The 10,532-nt window shown below is 46.7% G+C and overlaps 1 protein-coding gene across 1 annotated transcript in view; it reads right to left on the reverse strand.

Moving 5' to 3' along the window:
• Positions 1-6,554, reverse strand: part of LOC134966080 (tetraspanin-4-like) — a 160,042-nt gene extending 153,488 nt beyond the window's left edge. The window contains exon 1 of the mRNA XM_063942552.1: positions 6,472-6,554. The gene's annotated coding sequence lies outside the window, so the exon portion shown is untranslated. The remainder of the gene's footprint in view (positions 1-6,471) is intronic.
• Positions 6,555-10,532: the final 3,978 nt, after the last annotated feature.

The raw sequence follows: 10,532 nt of genomic DNA on the forward strand, positions 1-10,532 counted from the left end.
ATTGTATGCCATATGTCACAAGTGTTTGGGCTACATAACAGCTGACTGGCTGGTACTTTATCTCAGTCTACTTTATCTCCATCCAAGGCTTAGTAAACAGACCCCATAGGGTAGCTGTGCATTTGGGACTGTAGAGTGTGTAGAGAGCAGACAGGATAATTAAGATGATGTCATCATTATCTCAGAGCCAATGCACCAAATTCAGGCACTCTAGAGAGGGAACAGCTAGTACTAAACATCCTCTCTCACACCCCCTTCCCTTCTCAGTGTCTGCATTTCCATCTGAGTGACAGTTTTATTAGATAATGAGCTTAGTCACTGGTTATGTGGTTAGCTTGTAAATTTAGCTGCACCACCACCCATAAAACGTGATCTTCCATCTAGTTGAAAACATACGTTTTTTGCTCAACCAAAACACTGCGTAGTTTAACAGCGCTGCAAGTCATGCCCCTCCAACTGTCATACTACCACTCCCATTATTCTCCTCTTACATTTAGGAATTGTAGTCACTAAGTGCCTCATCTGTATACTAAAGCGGAGTGGTGAGGATTTCCTGCCATGGTGGACACCTACAGGATGTCCAGTGGTAACGCACAACCCACCTCTTCAGCTGGGCTAATCGTCACCGCCATACACATAATCAATTACCCAGATCTAATCCGATCTGCTCCACAACCAAGCTCTGCAGGATCCATGCTGCACTCTCCTGTACCCAGTGAAGCCACCTTCACCTCTCGCCCAAGAATTGCCCTTTATCTCCTTACTGTGGGGGACATTTACTAAGCAGTGATAAGAGTGGAGAAGTGAGCCCAGTGGAGAAGTGGCTCCATCAACCAATCAGCAGCTCTGTATAATTTTATAGTATGCAAATTATAGATGTTACTTCAGTGCTGATTGGTTGCCATGGGCACACTTTAACTACCCAGTACCCATCCTTAAACAGGTTCTAATGATCCTCTTTTTGCAACCCAACTGCTATTATAATGAACAGTGTTCTAATCAGAGGTGTAACTCCCAGAGGCAATGGAGACGCCTGCCCCCGGGCTCTTGAAGGAGCACCTGCATATACAGCAGCACCTGTGTGGTTCACAGTGTTATTCAAGTGTGATGGACCTCTGTAGCGCAGCTGCTACTGATGCATAGTCAATTGGCTCTATCCCAGGAGCCCTCATAACACATGTAATAGGGTACAGGACAGCTCTTGTCTGGTACTGCTCAGCCTGCAGATGGTGTACCCACTGCTACTGCTGGATTATCAGATGGGACCCACCGGTGATCGCTGATTCTGCATGCTGTAGACGGCTGAATCTCGGGAGTCTGAACGTGATCCTCCGGTTATTGTCAACAGTATAGCTGGAGCCCTGCCAATTTACTGCGGGTATATATATATATATATATATATATATATATATATATATATATATATATATATACACACACACACACACACACACACACACACATATATATATATATATATACACACACACACACACACACACATTATATATATATATATATATATATATATATATACACATAGACACATTATGTTTTCCCTTGTCAGTCATGGGGGGTTCACGAAACTCCAACTTGCCTCCGGGCAACTGGGATGAACTTACTCCCCTGTTTCTAATATAATTATGTATTAAACTTCCTCAATTCCTAATCTATTATATTTTATCAAACAATAATGTACTTAAAATCCCAGTAACGAATGATGTTCATTTATAAGCGGTTCATTTATAAGCTTATTCATAAACTGTACCATGGATTGTAAACCCAATTTACCAATAAGATATGAAAGTAGGTGATTCATCGCGCCCTACGGGCTCTCTTCACACCGTTGTAAGGGGCTACGCCCCCTTAACCCTTGCACGCCCTTGTGGCGTGCAATATTTGTATTATATGGAGTATTACCTCCAACCATAATTGTGTGAGTGGTTAAATATTGCACGGACATAGGGCGTGCGATGGTTAAGGGGTCGTAGCCCCTTGCAACGGCGTGAACAGCATACGCAGGGCCTGATGAATCACCTAGTAGGTGCTGTGGTTGGGGGAGTGGTGGGTGCGTAGGAGACCCAGGTGGGGGAGGGGATCCGGGGGTGCCGCAGGTGGGGGAGGGGCGGTTGCGGCAATACCGTGGCTGGTGGAGGGGCTGGTGCAGTGGGTGGGGGAGGGACAGGTGTGGGTGCCGCGGCTGGGGGTCCGGAGTCACCGTGAGGGAGGAGCGGTTGCGGGGTGGAGGAGGGGTGGGTCTGGAGGTGCTTCGGGTGGGGGAGGGGGTCCGGTGCCACTACGGGTGGTGGAGGTACTGCGAGTGGGGGTGGAGTGGGTAATGCTTCTACTGCTTCTCCTCCTGCTGTCCTCCCTTTGGCAGTGACTCTCCCGGAGAATCGCACAGCAGCCAAGCAGCCAGTCACTATTGTTAGCGCCGATGTCCCAACGCGCCGCGTTACAGGGAAGAAGATGCACTCAATAAACTACAGTTCCCAGCAGGCCTTAGCGCCGGAATGCTTCGGCGCTAAGGGCTGCTGGGAGCTGTAGTTTATTTAATGCGTCTACTCCCTGTAATGCGGCGCGTTGGGACAACGGCGCTAACAATAGTGACTGGCTGGCAGAACTGACTGACTCGCAGAATCAATGTAAAAGGTGAGAGTGCTGTGCAGTGTCAGTGACAATGCACACCCACTGCACTGCACAGCACTGTCACCTTTTACATTGATTCAGCGTCCAGACATTACCCTCTGCGATATCACTCACTCCGTTACAGTAGCCATCACGGGTCACCCAGGCCGGCAGCCCAGGTGCTGTGTCGCTGAGTCAGGGCCTCTGGGGATCTGGGCGCGGGTGTGGCGGGGAGACACTTCTGTGACATCACGCGCAGAGGAGGCTCCGGGGCTCAGAGAGTATGCGTTGCAAGGAGGGCTCTGAAAGCCTTCCGCTGCACCACTTTCATACACATCTATGCCGGTAGCCGCAGCAGCTTTTGTTCCACCTGCGCCGCGTCTAGGGAGTGGGGATTGTTGATGCCGGAGGGGGCAGGCGGACTGGCAGCAGGACATAGGACGCTGCATTAAAAGGATTCCCCCCCCCCATCTACAGCGCAGAGACTTGCTGCAGATGCAGTGGCATTCCCTCCAGCTGTACCTTTTTGGCAGGTACAGTACCTTTTTTTATGGTCTGTGCTGATTTTTGGCTCTCCAAACTTCCATTGAAAGTATAGGAAAAGGGTCGTGATCCGTCTACTTTACCCGTGGCCATGCCCCCTTTTTCTATTTTGTACCGATTTTTGTGTGTAAATTGTTGGAGGGTATGTTGCTGCAGATGCAGTGGGCCTATTTTGAGGTGTGGACCTGGAGCTGCAGCTCCATCAGCCCCATTGTTAATCCTGCTCTGGGAACACACAGGCTCCCATTAGATGTAACCTGTGTGGGAGGGCGTTTCTCGCCCAATCAGCTGTGGACTAGGTGTAATAGACCTGCTGCTAACCCAATGAGAGCTCCTAGCCACGCCCAGCGTTATACACACAGTCACTCTGACGAGGCTGAAGTTAGCTTTTTAGTCACTTCTGGGCCATTATATAGGAGATGATCCACCAAGAGATAGAATCAGATTAAACGGTTTCAACACAGAAACAAAGCCACGTACATGACTTTGAAGCACGGGAAGGACACCAAAATGTGACATCGCTGCTTTGTCAGCGTTAAGGGTCAATGTTTAAGTCAATTTAAAATAAAATTATTACATTGCAAAATATAAGGGAAAAGAGGGGTCATAAACAGGATAAGGCCCATTTGTTATGAAGGGACGACTGTGGTGATGTGTTGGAATCACCACAACCTCCTTCCACTTTGCTACCTCCTTGTCCCAGTCCACAGGGTAATTTATAACATTTGCTCAGTGAGGGGGCAATTGTATATTAGCTATATACCCCAATAAATGCCTTTATGAGAAAAGCCACAGCAGGTATGATCCCGATTTCTGATCTTGGTGATGCGTTCCGACTCACGGTACCAGCAAGAGAGTAGACATGATTTTACAGCCCTGGGTGTGTGGGAGTAAGCATGGATTTCACATCACAGCATGTCACACTAATAATATTTTCTCATTAGTTCCATTTATTAAATACCATGTTGTTAGGATCAGATGACTTGAGTTAGCATCTAGTAGTGTTTCCAAGCTGAGGAATTTCTGCATTACTTGTCCAAAAATCTTTTTTTTTTTGCTGCATTCTTGACAAAATGACCAACATCCACTCACAAACAAAGCACAGGCACAAGTGTTCTAAGTAAACATAACACTTTGTTACTCAATGGCCCAGACACTGAGAGATAGTCAGCTTGAGTGTTTATCGCTAAGGGTCTGATTCAGAGTCTGATGCAAAGTGTTGGCAATGCTGATGTTTGCGCAGCTGAGCGATCTGTTGTTCTGCGCATGTGTCCCGGTCGCAGTGCAAATTTGGACACATACTGGCAGTCATTTAGAGTTTGGGGAAGGTAAACGGTGAAGTGAGTCAAACGTAGGTGTGTCGCGGCCGTTTTGGGGGCGTACCTCAGCCTGTGACTGCATCTTCATGTGCAGTTATAAAGGCTCTGGTGGCTTACTTACAACGGACATTCTGAGAAGCCCAGAGGTCCGATGGTGCGACTGATATTGCGTCTTTGTACGCAGCCGCAGACCAGAGTTGCCCTTAGTGGGCGTCTTTGTACAAATCCCAGCAGCTGTGTCATTAACAAAGTTTTGCAGATCTGCTGCATCCAAATACGCGGCTGTGAGCACCTCCGAATATTATTTATTTATTACCAGTTATTTATATAGCGCACACATATTCCACAGCGCTGTACAGAGAATAATTGGCCATTCACATCAGTCCCTGCCCCAGTGGAGCTTACAATCTATGTTCCCTACCACATGTACACGCACACACATGCTACGGTTAATTTTGTTGGGTGCCAATTAACCTACCAGTATATTTTTGGTTTGTGGGAGGAAACCGGAGAACCCGGAGGAAACCCACGCAAGTACGGGGAGAATATACAAACTCCACACAGTTAAGGCCATAGTGGGAATTGAACCCATGACCTCAGTGCTGTGAGGCAGTAATGCTAACCATTATACCATCCATACTACCCGAATACGGTTCTAAGTGACAGCAAGAAAGTGCTCTAACGCCTTCCAGACATACATTCCCAACGACGACAACATAGCTCCTGTTTAATTGCAAGATTTGTTTACCAAAAATTCACATCTCTGCATGGAAAGTCTGATTTTAGCCAATCACCGTAACACCATCAATTGGTCCAGAACTGTGCCTAGATTGGCAGTAATCTCTTGGATACAATAGTCAACGAAAACGTAACACTAAGAACAAAACAAATCATCCTTCATCCCAAAGAAAACTTGCACAAAAGTCTGGAAACAAATACGTCACCTAACTCACTTCCAGCTTCACAAATTCCAGTTTTGGAAACATCTATAAAGATGCAGACTTAAATGATCTTATAATCACGGTTGACAATTATCAGTACGTTTAAAGACAGTCAGTAAAAGAAAAAAAAATAATATATATATACAGGTTGAGTATCCCTTATCCAAAATGTTTGGGACCAGAGGTATTTTGGATATCGGATTTTTCCGTATTTTGGAATAATTGCATACCATAATGAGATATCATTGCGATGGGACCCAAGTCTAAGCACAGAATGCATTTATGTTACATATACCCTTATACACACAGCCTGAAAGAAATTTTAGCCAATATTTTTAATAACTTTGTGCATTAAACAAAGTATGTGTACATACACACAATTCATTTATGTTCCATATACACCTTATACAAACAGCCTGAAGGTCATTTAATACAATATTTTAATAACTTTGTGTATTAAACAAAGTTTGAGTACATTGAGCCACAGAAAACAAAGATTTCACTATCTCACTCTCACTCAAAAAAATCCGTATTTCGGAATATTTGGATATGGGATACTCAACCTGTATTTATATTACACGTGGCTCTCCATGTGTTGTGGAACTACAGGAGGTATGCTGGGACTTGTAGTTCCTCAGCCACCGGAGAGCTACATGTTGCCCTAGCTTGGTGTAGCTACATAACCCTCACCAGCTCTTCCACTCCAGTGCCTAGCTAGGATTTACATAAAGTGTCAGTAAAACTTCTAGCTGTCAGTAGATTGAATTTACTGCTGTCAGTAAAATCAATGACAAACTGTTATAATGAGAAGTGGGGCACCCAATGCTGGATCCATTGTACATTGTTTTCAAGTCACTTGCGTGCAAAATATATTGTGTTACTAGTATTACACCTAACTGATAGATAAACTGAGCAGACTTTGCAAACCTAATCATGTATTCAGCTATCCAATGCACCCTTACCCTCCTGTACACTGACACTCCCTGGGAGATGTAGCATCAATACCTAACAGGGCATAAGACATATGTCCCCACACTTACCTCTGTGTGGATGTAAAGGGTGAGGCAGAGAGCTGGCACACACACACAGCAAAGCAGAGGGGCTGGGAGAGTACTGCTGGGAAGCTGAGATAGGGGTGTTATTGCTGCTCCTCTGTATTTCTCCACAGCACCATGCACTACACAGTAATCCCCCTCTGCAGTCTCCAGGCTCAGTCCCTGATCTGTGTGTTGCTCCCTCCTGTCAGCCCAGCACTGTGTCAGTGAGTGCAGTCAGCGGTATATGGGGGCTGGTCAGGGAAGTGCTCATATGAAAAGGAATCAGTAGGTGAGGGTCCTGCAGGAGGAAATGGGAGGGGAGTGGAACAGTGCAGGGGGGAGTGCTGCTTGCTAATGCAGACAATATGCGTGCAAAAGGCTATTTTTAATGCCGGTAAAAAAAAAAATTCCCAAACTTTTCCACTTCACTGTGAAAGAATTCCTGTTTAGTTGTTTGCTACAGTCATACTCTTCCCCCACTTGGATCAGGTTCAGTCCTCCCAAAAGTATTTCAGTTCTGTCTCAAATGAAATGTCCCTAGAGTTTTGCCTTTGAAAAGTTGGAGTTCGCGTAAAATAACATTTTGGATGCCGTACAGACCGGTGTGGTTGAGACCTTTTCTTGTAACAGTACACACTGAGGGAACTCTGGGAAATGCACGCGTTCATTGGTGGTCATTCCGAGTTGATCGCAGCCAGCAACTTTTAGCTGCAATCAATAGTCCACGCCTATGGGTGAGTGTATTTTAGCTTAGCAGGGCTGCGATCGCTTGTGCAGCCCTGTTAAGCTAAAAAAAAAAATCAAGCAGAAGTAGACTAGGGCTGGACATACTTACCCTGTGCGATGGATCCAGCGATGATGGGCCCGGCTTTGACGTCACACCTCCGCCCTCCGTTCTGCTGGACACGCCTGCGTTTTAATCACCACTCCCCGAAAACGGCTCCAACGGTCCAGATCTGCCCATCCACGCCTCCTTCCTGTCAATCTTCTTAGCGCTCGCCGCTGCGACCGCTTCCGTCGGTAGCCGCAACGTAACGGGTCGCCGGGCAATGACGCGCACAGCGGCCGCCGCGCATGCGCATTCCGCACCCGTTCGCACCACAGCGAAAAACTGCGAACGAGTCGGAATGACCCCTATTGTCTGTTGCCATCTGTCTTACTGGGTTTGGTATGAATTGACGGCACACGTGATCCCGGCCGTCATAATACCGACGCCGGGATCCCGTTGATGGAAAGACCGACAGGGGTGAGTGTGGGGTGTTCTCCCCTACCCCCAAACCATCTGTTCCCACAGCCTGACCTTAACCTCCCCCCTTAGTGCCTGAACCTACCCACCCCCAGGAGGTGCCTAACCCTAACCTTCCTTCCCCCGCAGTCTGACCCTTACCCCCTTTCCCGGGGGTGTCTGACCTAACCCTAACATCTAACCGCTAACTCTGCTGCGGAGTTTCTGTGTGACGCTGAGAAGCATATCTCCCTCAAGGGCCCATTTATCATGGATCGCAGATTGAATGTGATCTGAGCGGGATCTTACTGCCTATGATCGCACTGTAATATGCGATCCTATCAGCTTGATGTAGTATCCTGTACCCACAGGAACAAGGGCCCCGAAAGGAGCCAGCCCCTGCAATGTGCTGTGACAGCTGCCGGAGGTGCTGCACATGTCAGTAGTCAGCTAAGACCGCACAAACACAGAGGCCACTTTTGGGGAGGGTTCCGGGGATCCCTCTGCTGGCTACAATCGCAATTTGTAGCCCATAGGCTACAATGTGAGGTAGCCGCGGTGACTAATAACGGGAATGCATTGCATTCCGGATATTGGTACATCTGGCAGCATTGCATCCCCCACAGAAACCTATGGGTGATGCGGCTGCGGATGACAATGGAGGAATTGCAGAAGATATCTCCGATACCTGCTGCTGTCTTTCCTTCTTACATTCATGTGTTACTATATATACTATTATAAATGGGCCCCTCAGTCTTCTAAGAGGTGATGTTCTCTCTGTCCGGGCTACCTTCTTCTTCTCATAGTGAGCGCCCTTTCAGCCGCAGCACTGTCACAACCAAGTGCAGATTTTCTCCTCGGTACTGTGAAATCTCTACAAAAATGAACCAGTTAAAAAAATAGTTTATAGCTCTTTCACCTATATTTATAGATAATAATCCAAAGAAGTATTAATTAACGATGCTTACCTACGAATAAGTCTAGTCTATCAAGGTAAACAGTACACATGTTCCGTACTGTTCTGATTGGGCCTATCGTGCGTACACCTGTTGCTGCCGACCAGGGCCGGATTAAAGGCCACATGGGCCTGGAGCTGAAAATGTTCAAGGGCCTATTGTGAGAAACTGGGCAGGTGTGATCAATGCTGTGTGGGTGTGGGTATCAGCGCCAATGTCTCCCTAAATATGTAAAAATATAGTAAAATTGCATCATTTTGTGAGAAAAATACAAATGCAATCTTAATAGTTATGATTTATGGCCGACCATGTGGCCAGCTGGTGGCTAGTGATCATTGTGCTGCCATGATGATGGGCCTATTTTTATGTGGAGGCCTGGAGCTGTAGCTCCATCCGTCCCATTGTTAATCTGGCCCTGCTGCCGACTTGCCGAGAGCAGTGCAAAGGTCCCCTTCCCGTGGAGACAACAGTAATGGGAGTATAGGGAGCACAGTGCACAACAGGTGTCGTTATGAACATTGAGGAGATAAAGATGTGTGTGTGTGTGTGTGTGTGTGTGTGTGTGTGTGTGTGTGTGTGTGTGTGTGTGTATCTATACACACGCACGCACGCACGCACACACACACTAGCCTTACTGATGATCTCATGGTCTGTGGAATTCAAAGATGTACTACACCCTTGAAAACTAGCTCCTCATGGAGTTTAATTACTTGGTCCTGGGGATTGGGTAAGAACCCAAAAATTTGGAAACTTCAGACCGGCTCCCTGTCATATGCGTGTCCCCATCCACCCCAATGGAACATACAGGGAGGGTGTTATCTCACCCTTCCTGTCTCCTCGGTGACAGTAACAGACAGCTCCCCTCCTGGATGGATACGCACCCTACAAGCTCCACAGTAGCAGATTTGCTGCAAGGAGACAGTCTGGTCTGGCGTTCTGGGGGTTTTACCTAATCCCAAATACCAGTCCCTATTGTGTACCTGTGACTGCAAGGGGGAAATGTATCAAAGTTTGATATAAAAAGTAGACAGGTGGAGCAGTTGCACCAATCAGCTTCTATCTATACGTTTATACAATACATGTAATAAGCACCAGCTAGCTTCTGACTGGCAGCTACCTTGGTACATTTCCCCCCCAAGACATTAATGCTCACCCTTTCATTTATTTTGTGGCTCTTCTTTGTTGAACCAACCAACCTGAGTCTATGCTCTGACCTATACCCAGCAGAGTGATTCAAAATAAGCAGCCAGGGGAGTATACATGATAATGTGTACCCTACCTTTTTTCTGGTTCTGTTACTGCTCTCCGGGTAATCTACGATTACAGGGTGCAATGGGGGGGGATTGATGTGTCATTTCTACGCCAATGCAACAGCATATTGTCTTGTGGCGCTTACAACTAATTGAATCAATTCCAAAAGAGTGAAAAGATGATGGAATTACATTTTTGTATATTTTGTATTTTAGTAAAAGAAAAATAATTTTACAGATCATTTTCTTTGCCTCTCCTGTGCGTTAGCCGTAGACTCAGTGTCTGTGTATTCAGAAATAATTTGATCCAGACTAGAACCATAGATCTGCCCAGCTCCAAAAAGGCAGCTTGCATGTGTTCATGTGGCATCAGCTTGCCACCGATAAAGCGGTAAAGATTTCCTTGTGGCTACTGACAAGGCTGTGTATGTTGCATGGAACTGTATTTGGGGCCTAATTCAGACCTGGTTGCTGGTTCGGGTTGCAGCCGCTGCGGCCCAAAACCTGGCATGTGGGGCGGACTTGCCCTGTGTCCTGGGCGTCCCCCCGCATGTCAAAGATTATGATTGTAGATGTGCGGTTTTTTTCGCACATCTACAATCAGGTCTGAATTAGGCCCTTAATCCAGCAATG

Source organism: Pseudophryne corroboree, chromosome 10, assembly GCF_028390025.1.
Source record: "Pseudophryne corroboree isolate aPseCor3 chromosome 10, aPseCor3.hap2, whole genome shotgun sequence".
In the NCBI taxonomy this organism is placed as follows: domain Eukaryota; kingdom Metazoa; phylum Chordata; class Amphibia; order Anura; family Myobatrachidae; genus Pseudophryne; species Pseudophryne corroboree.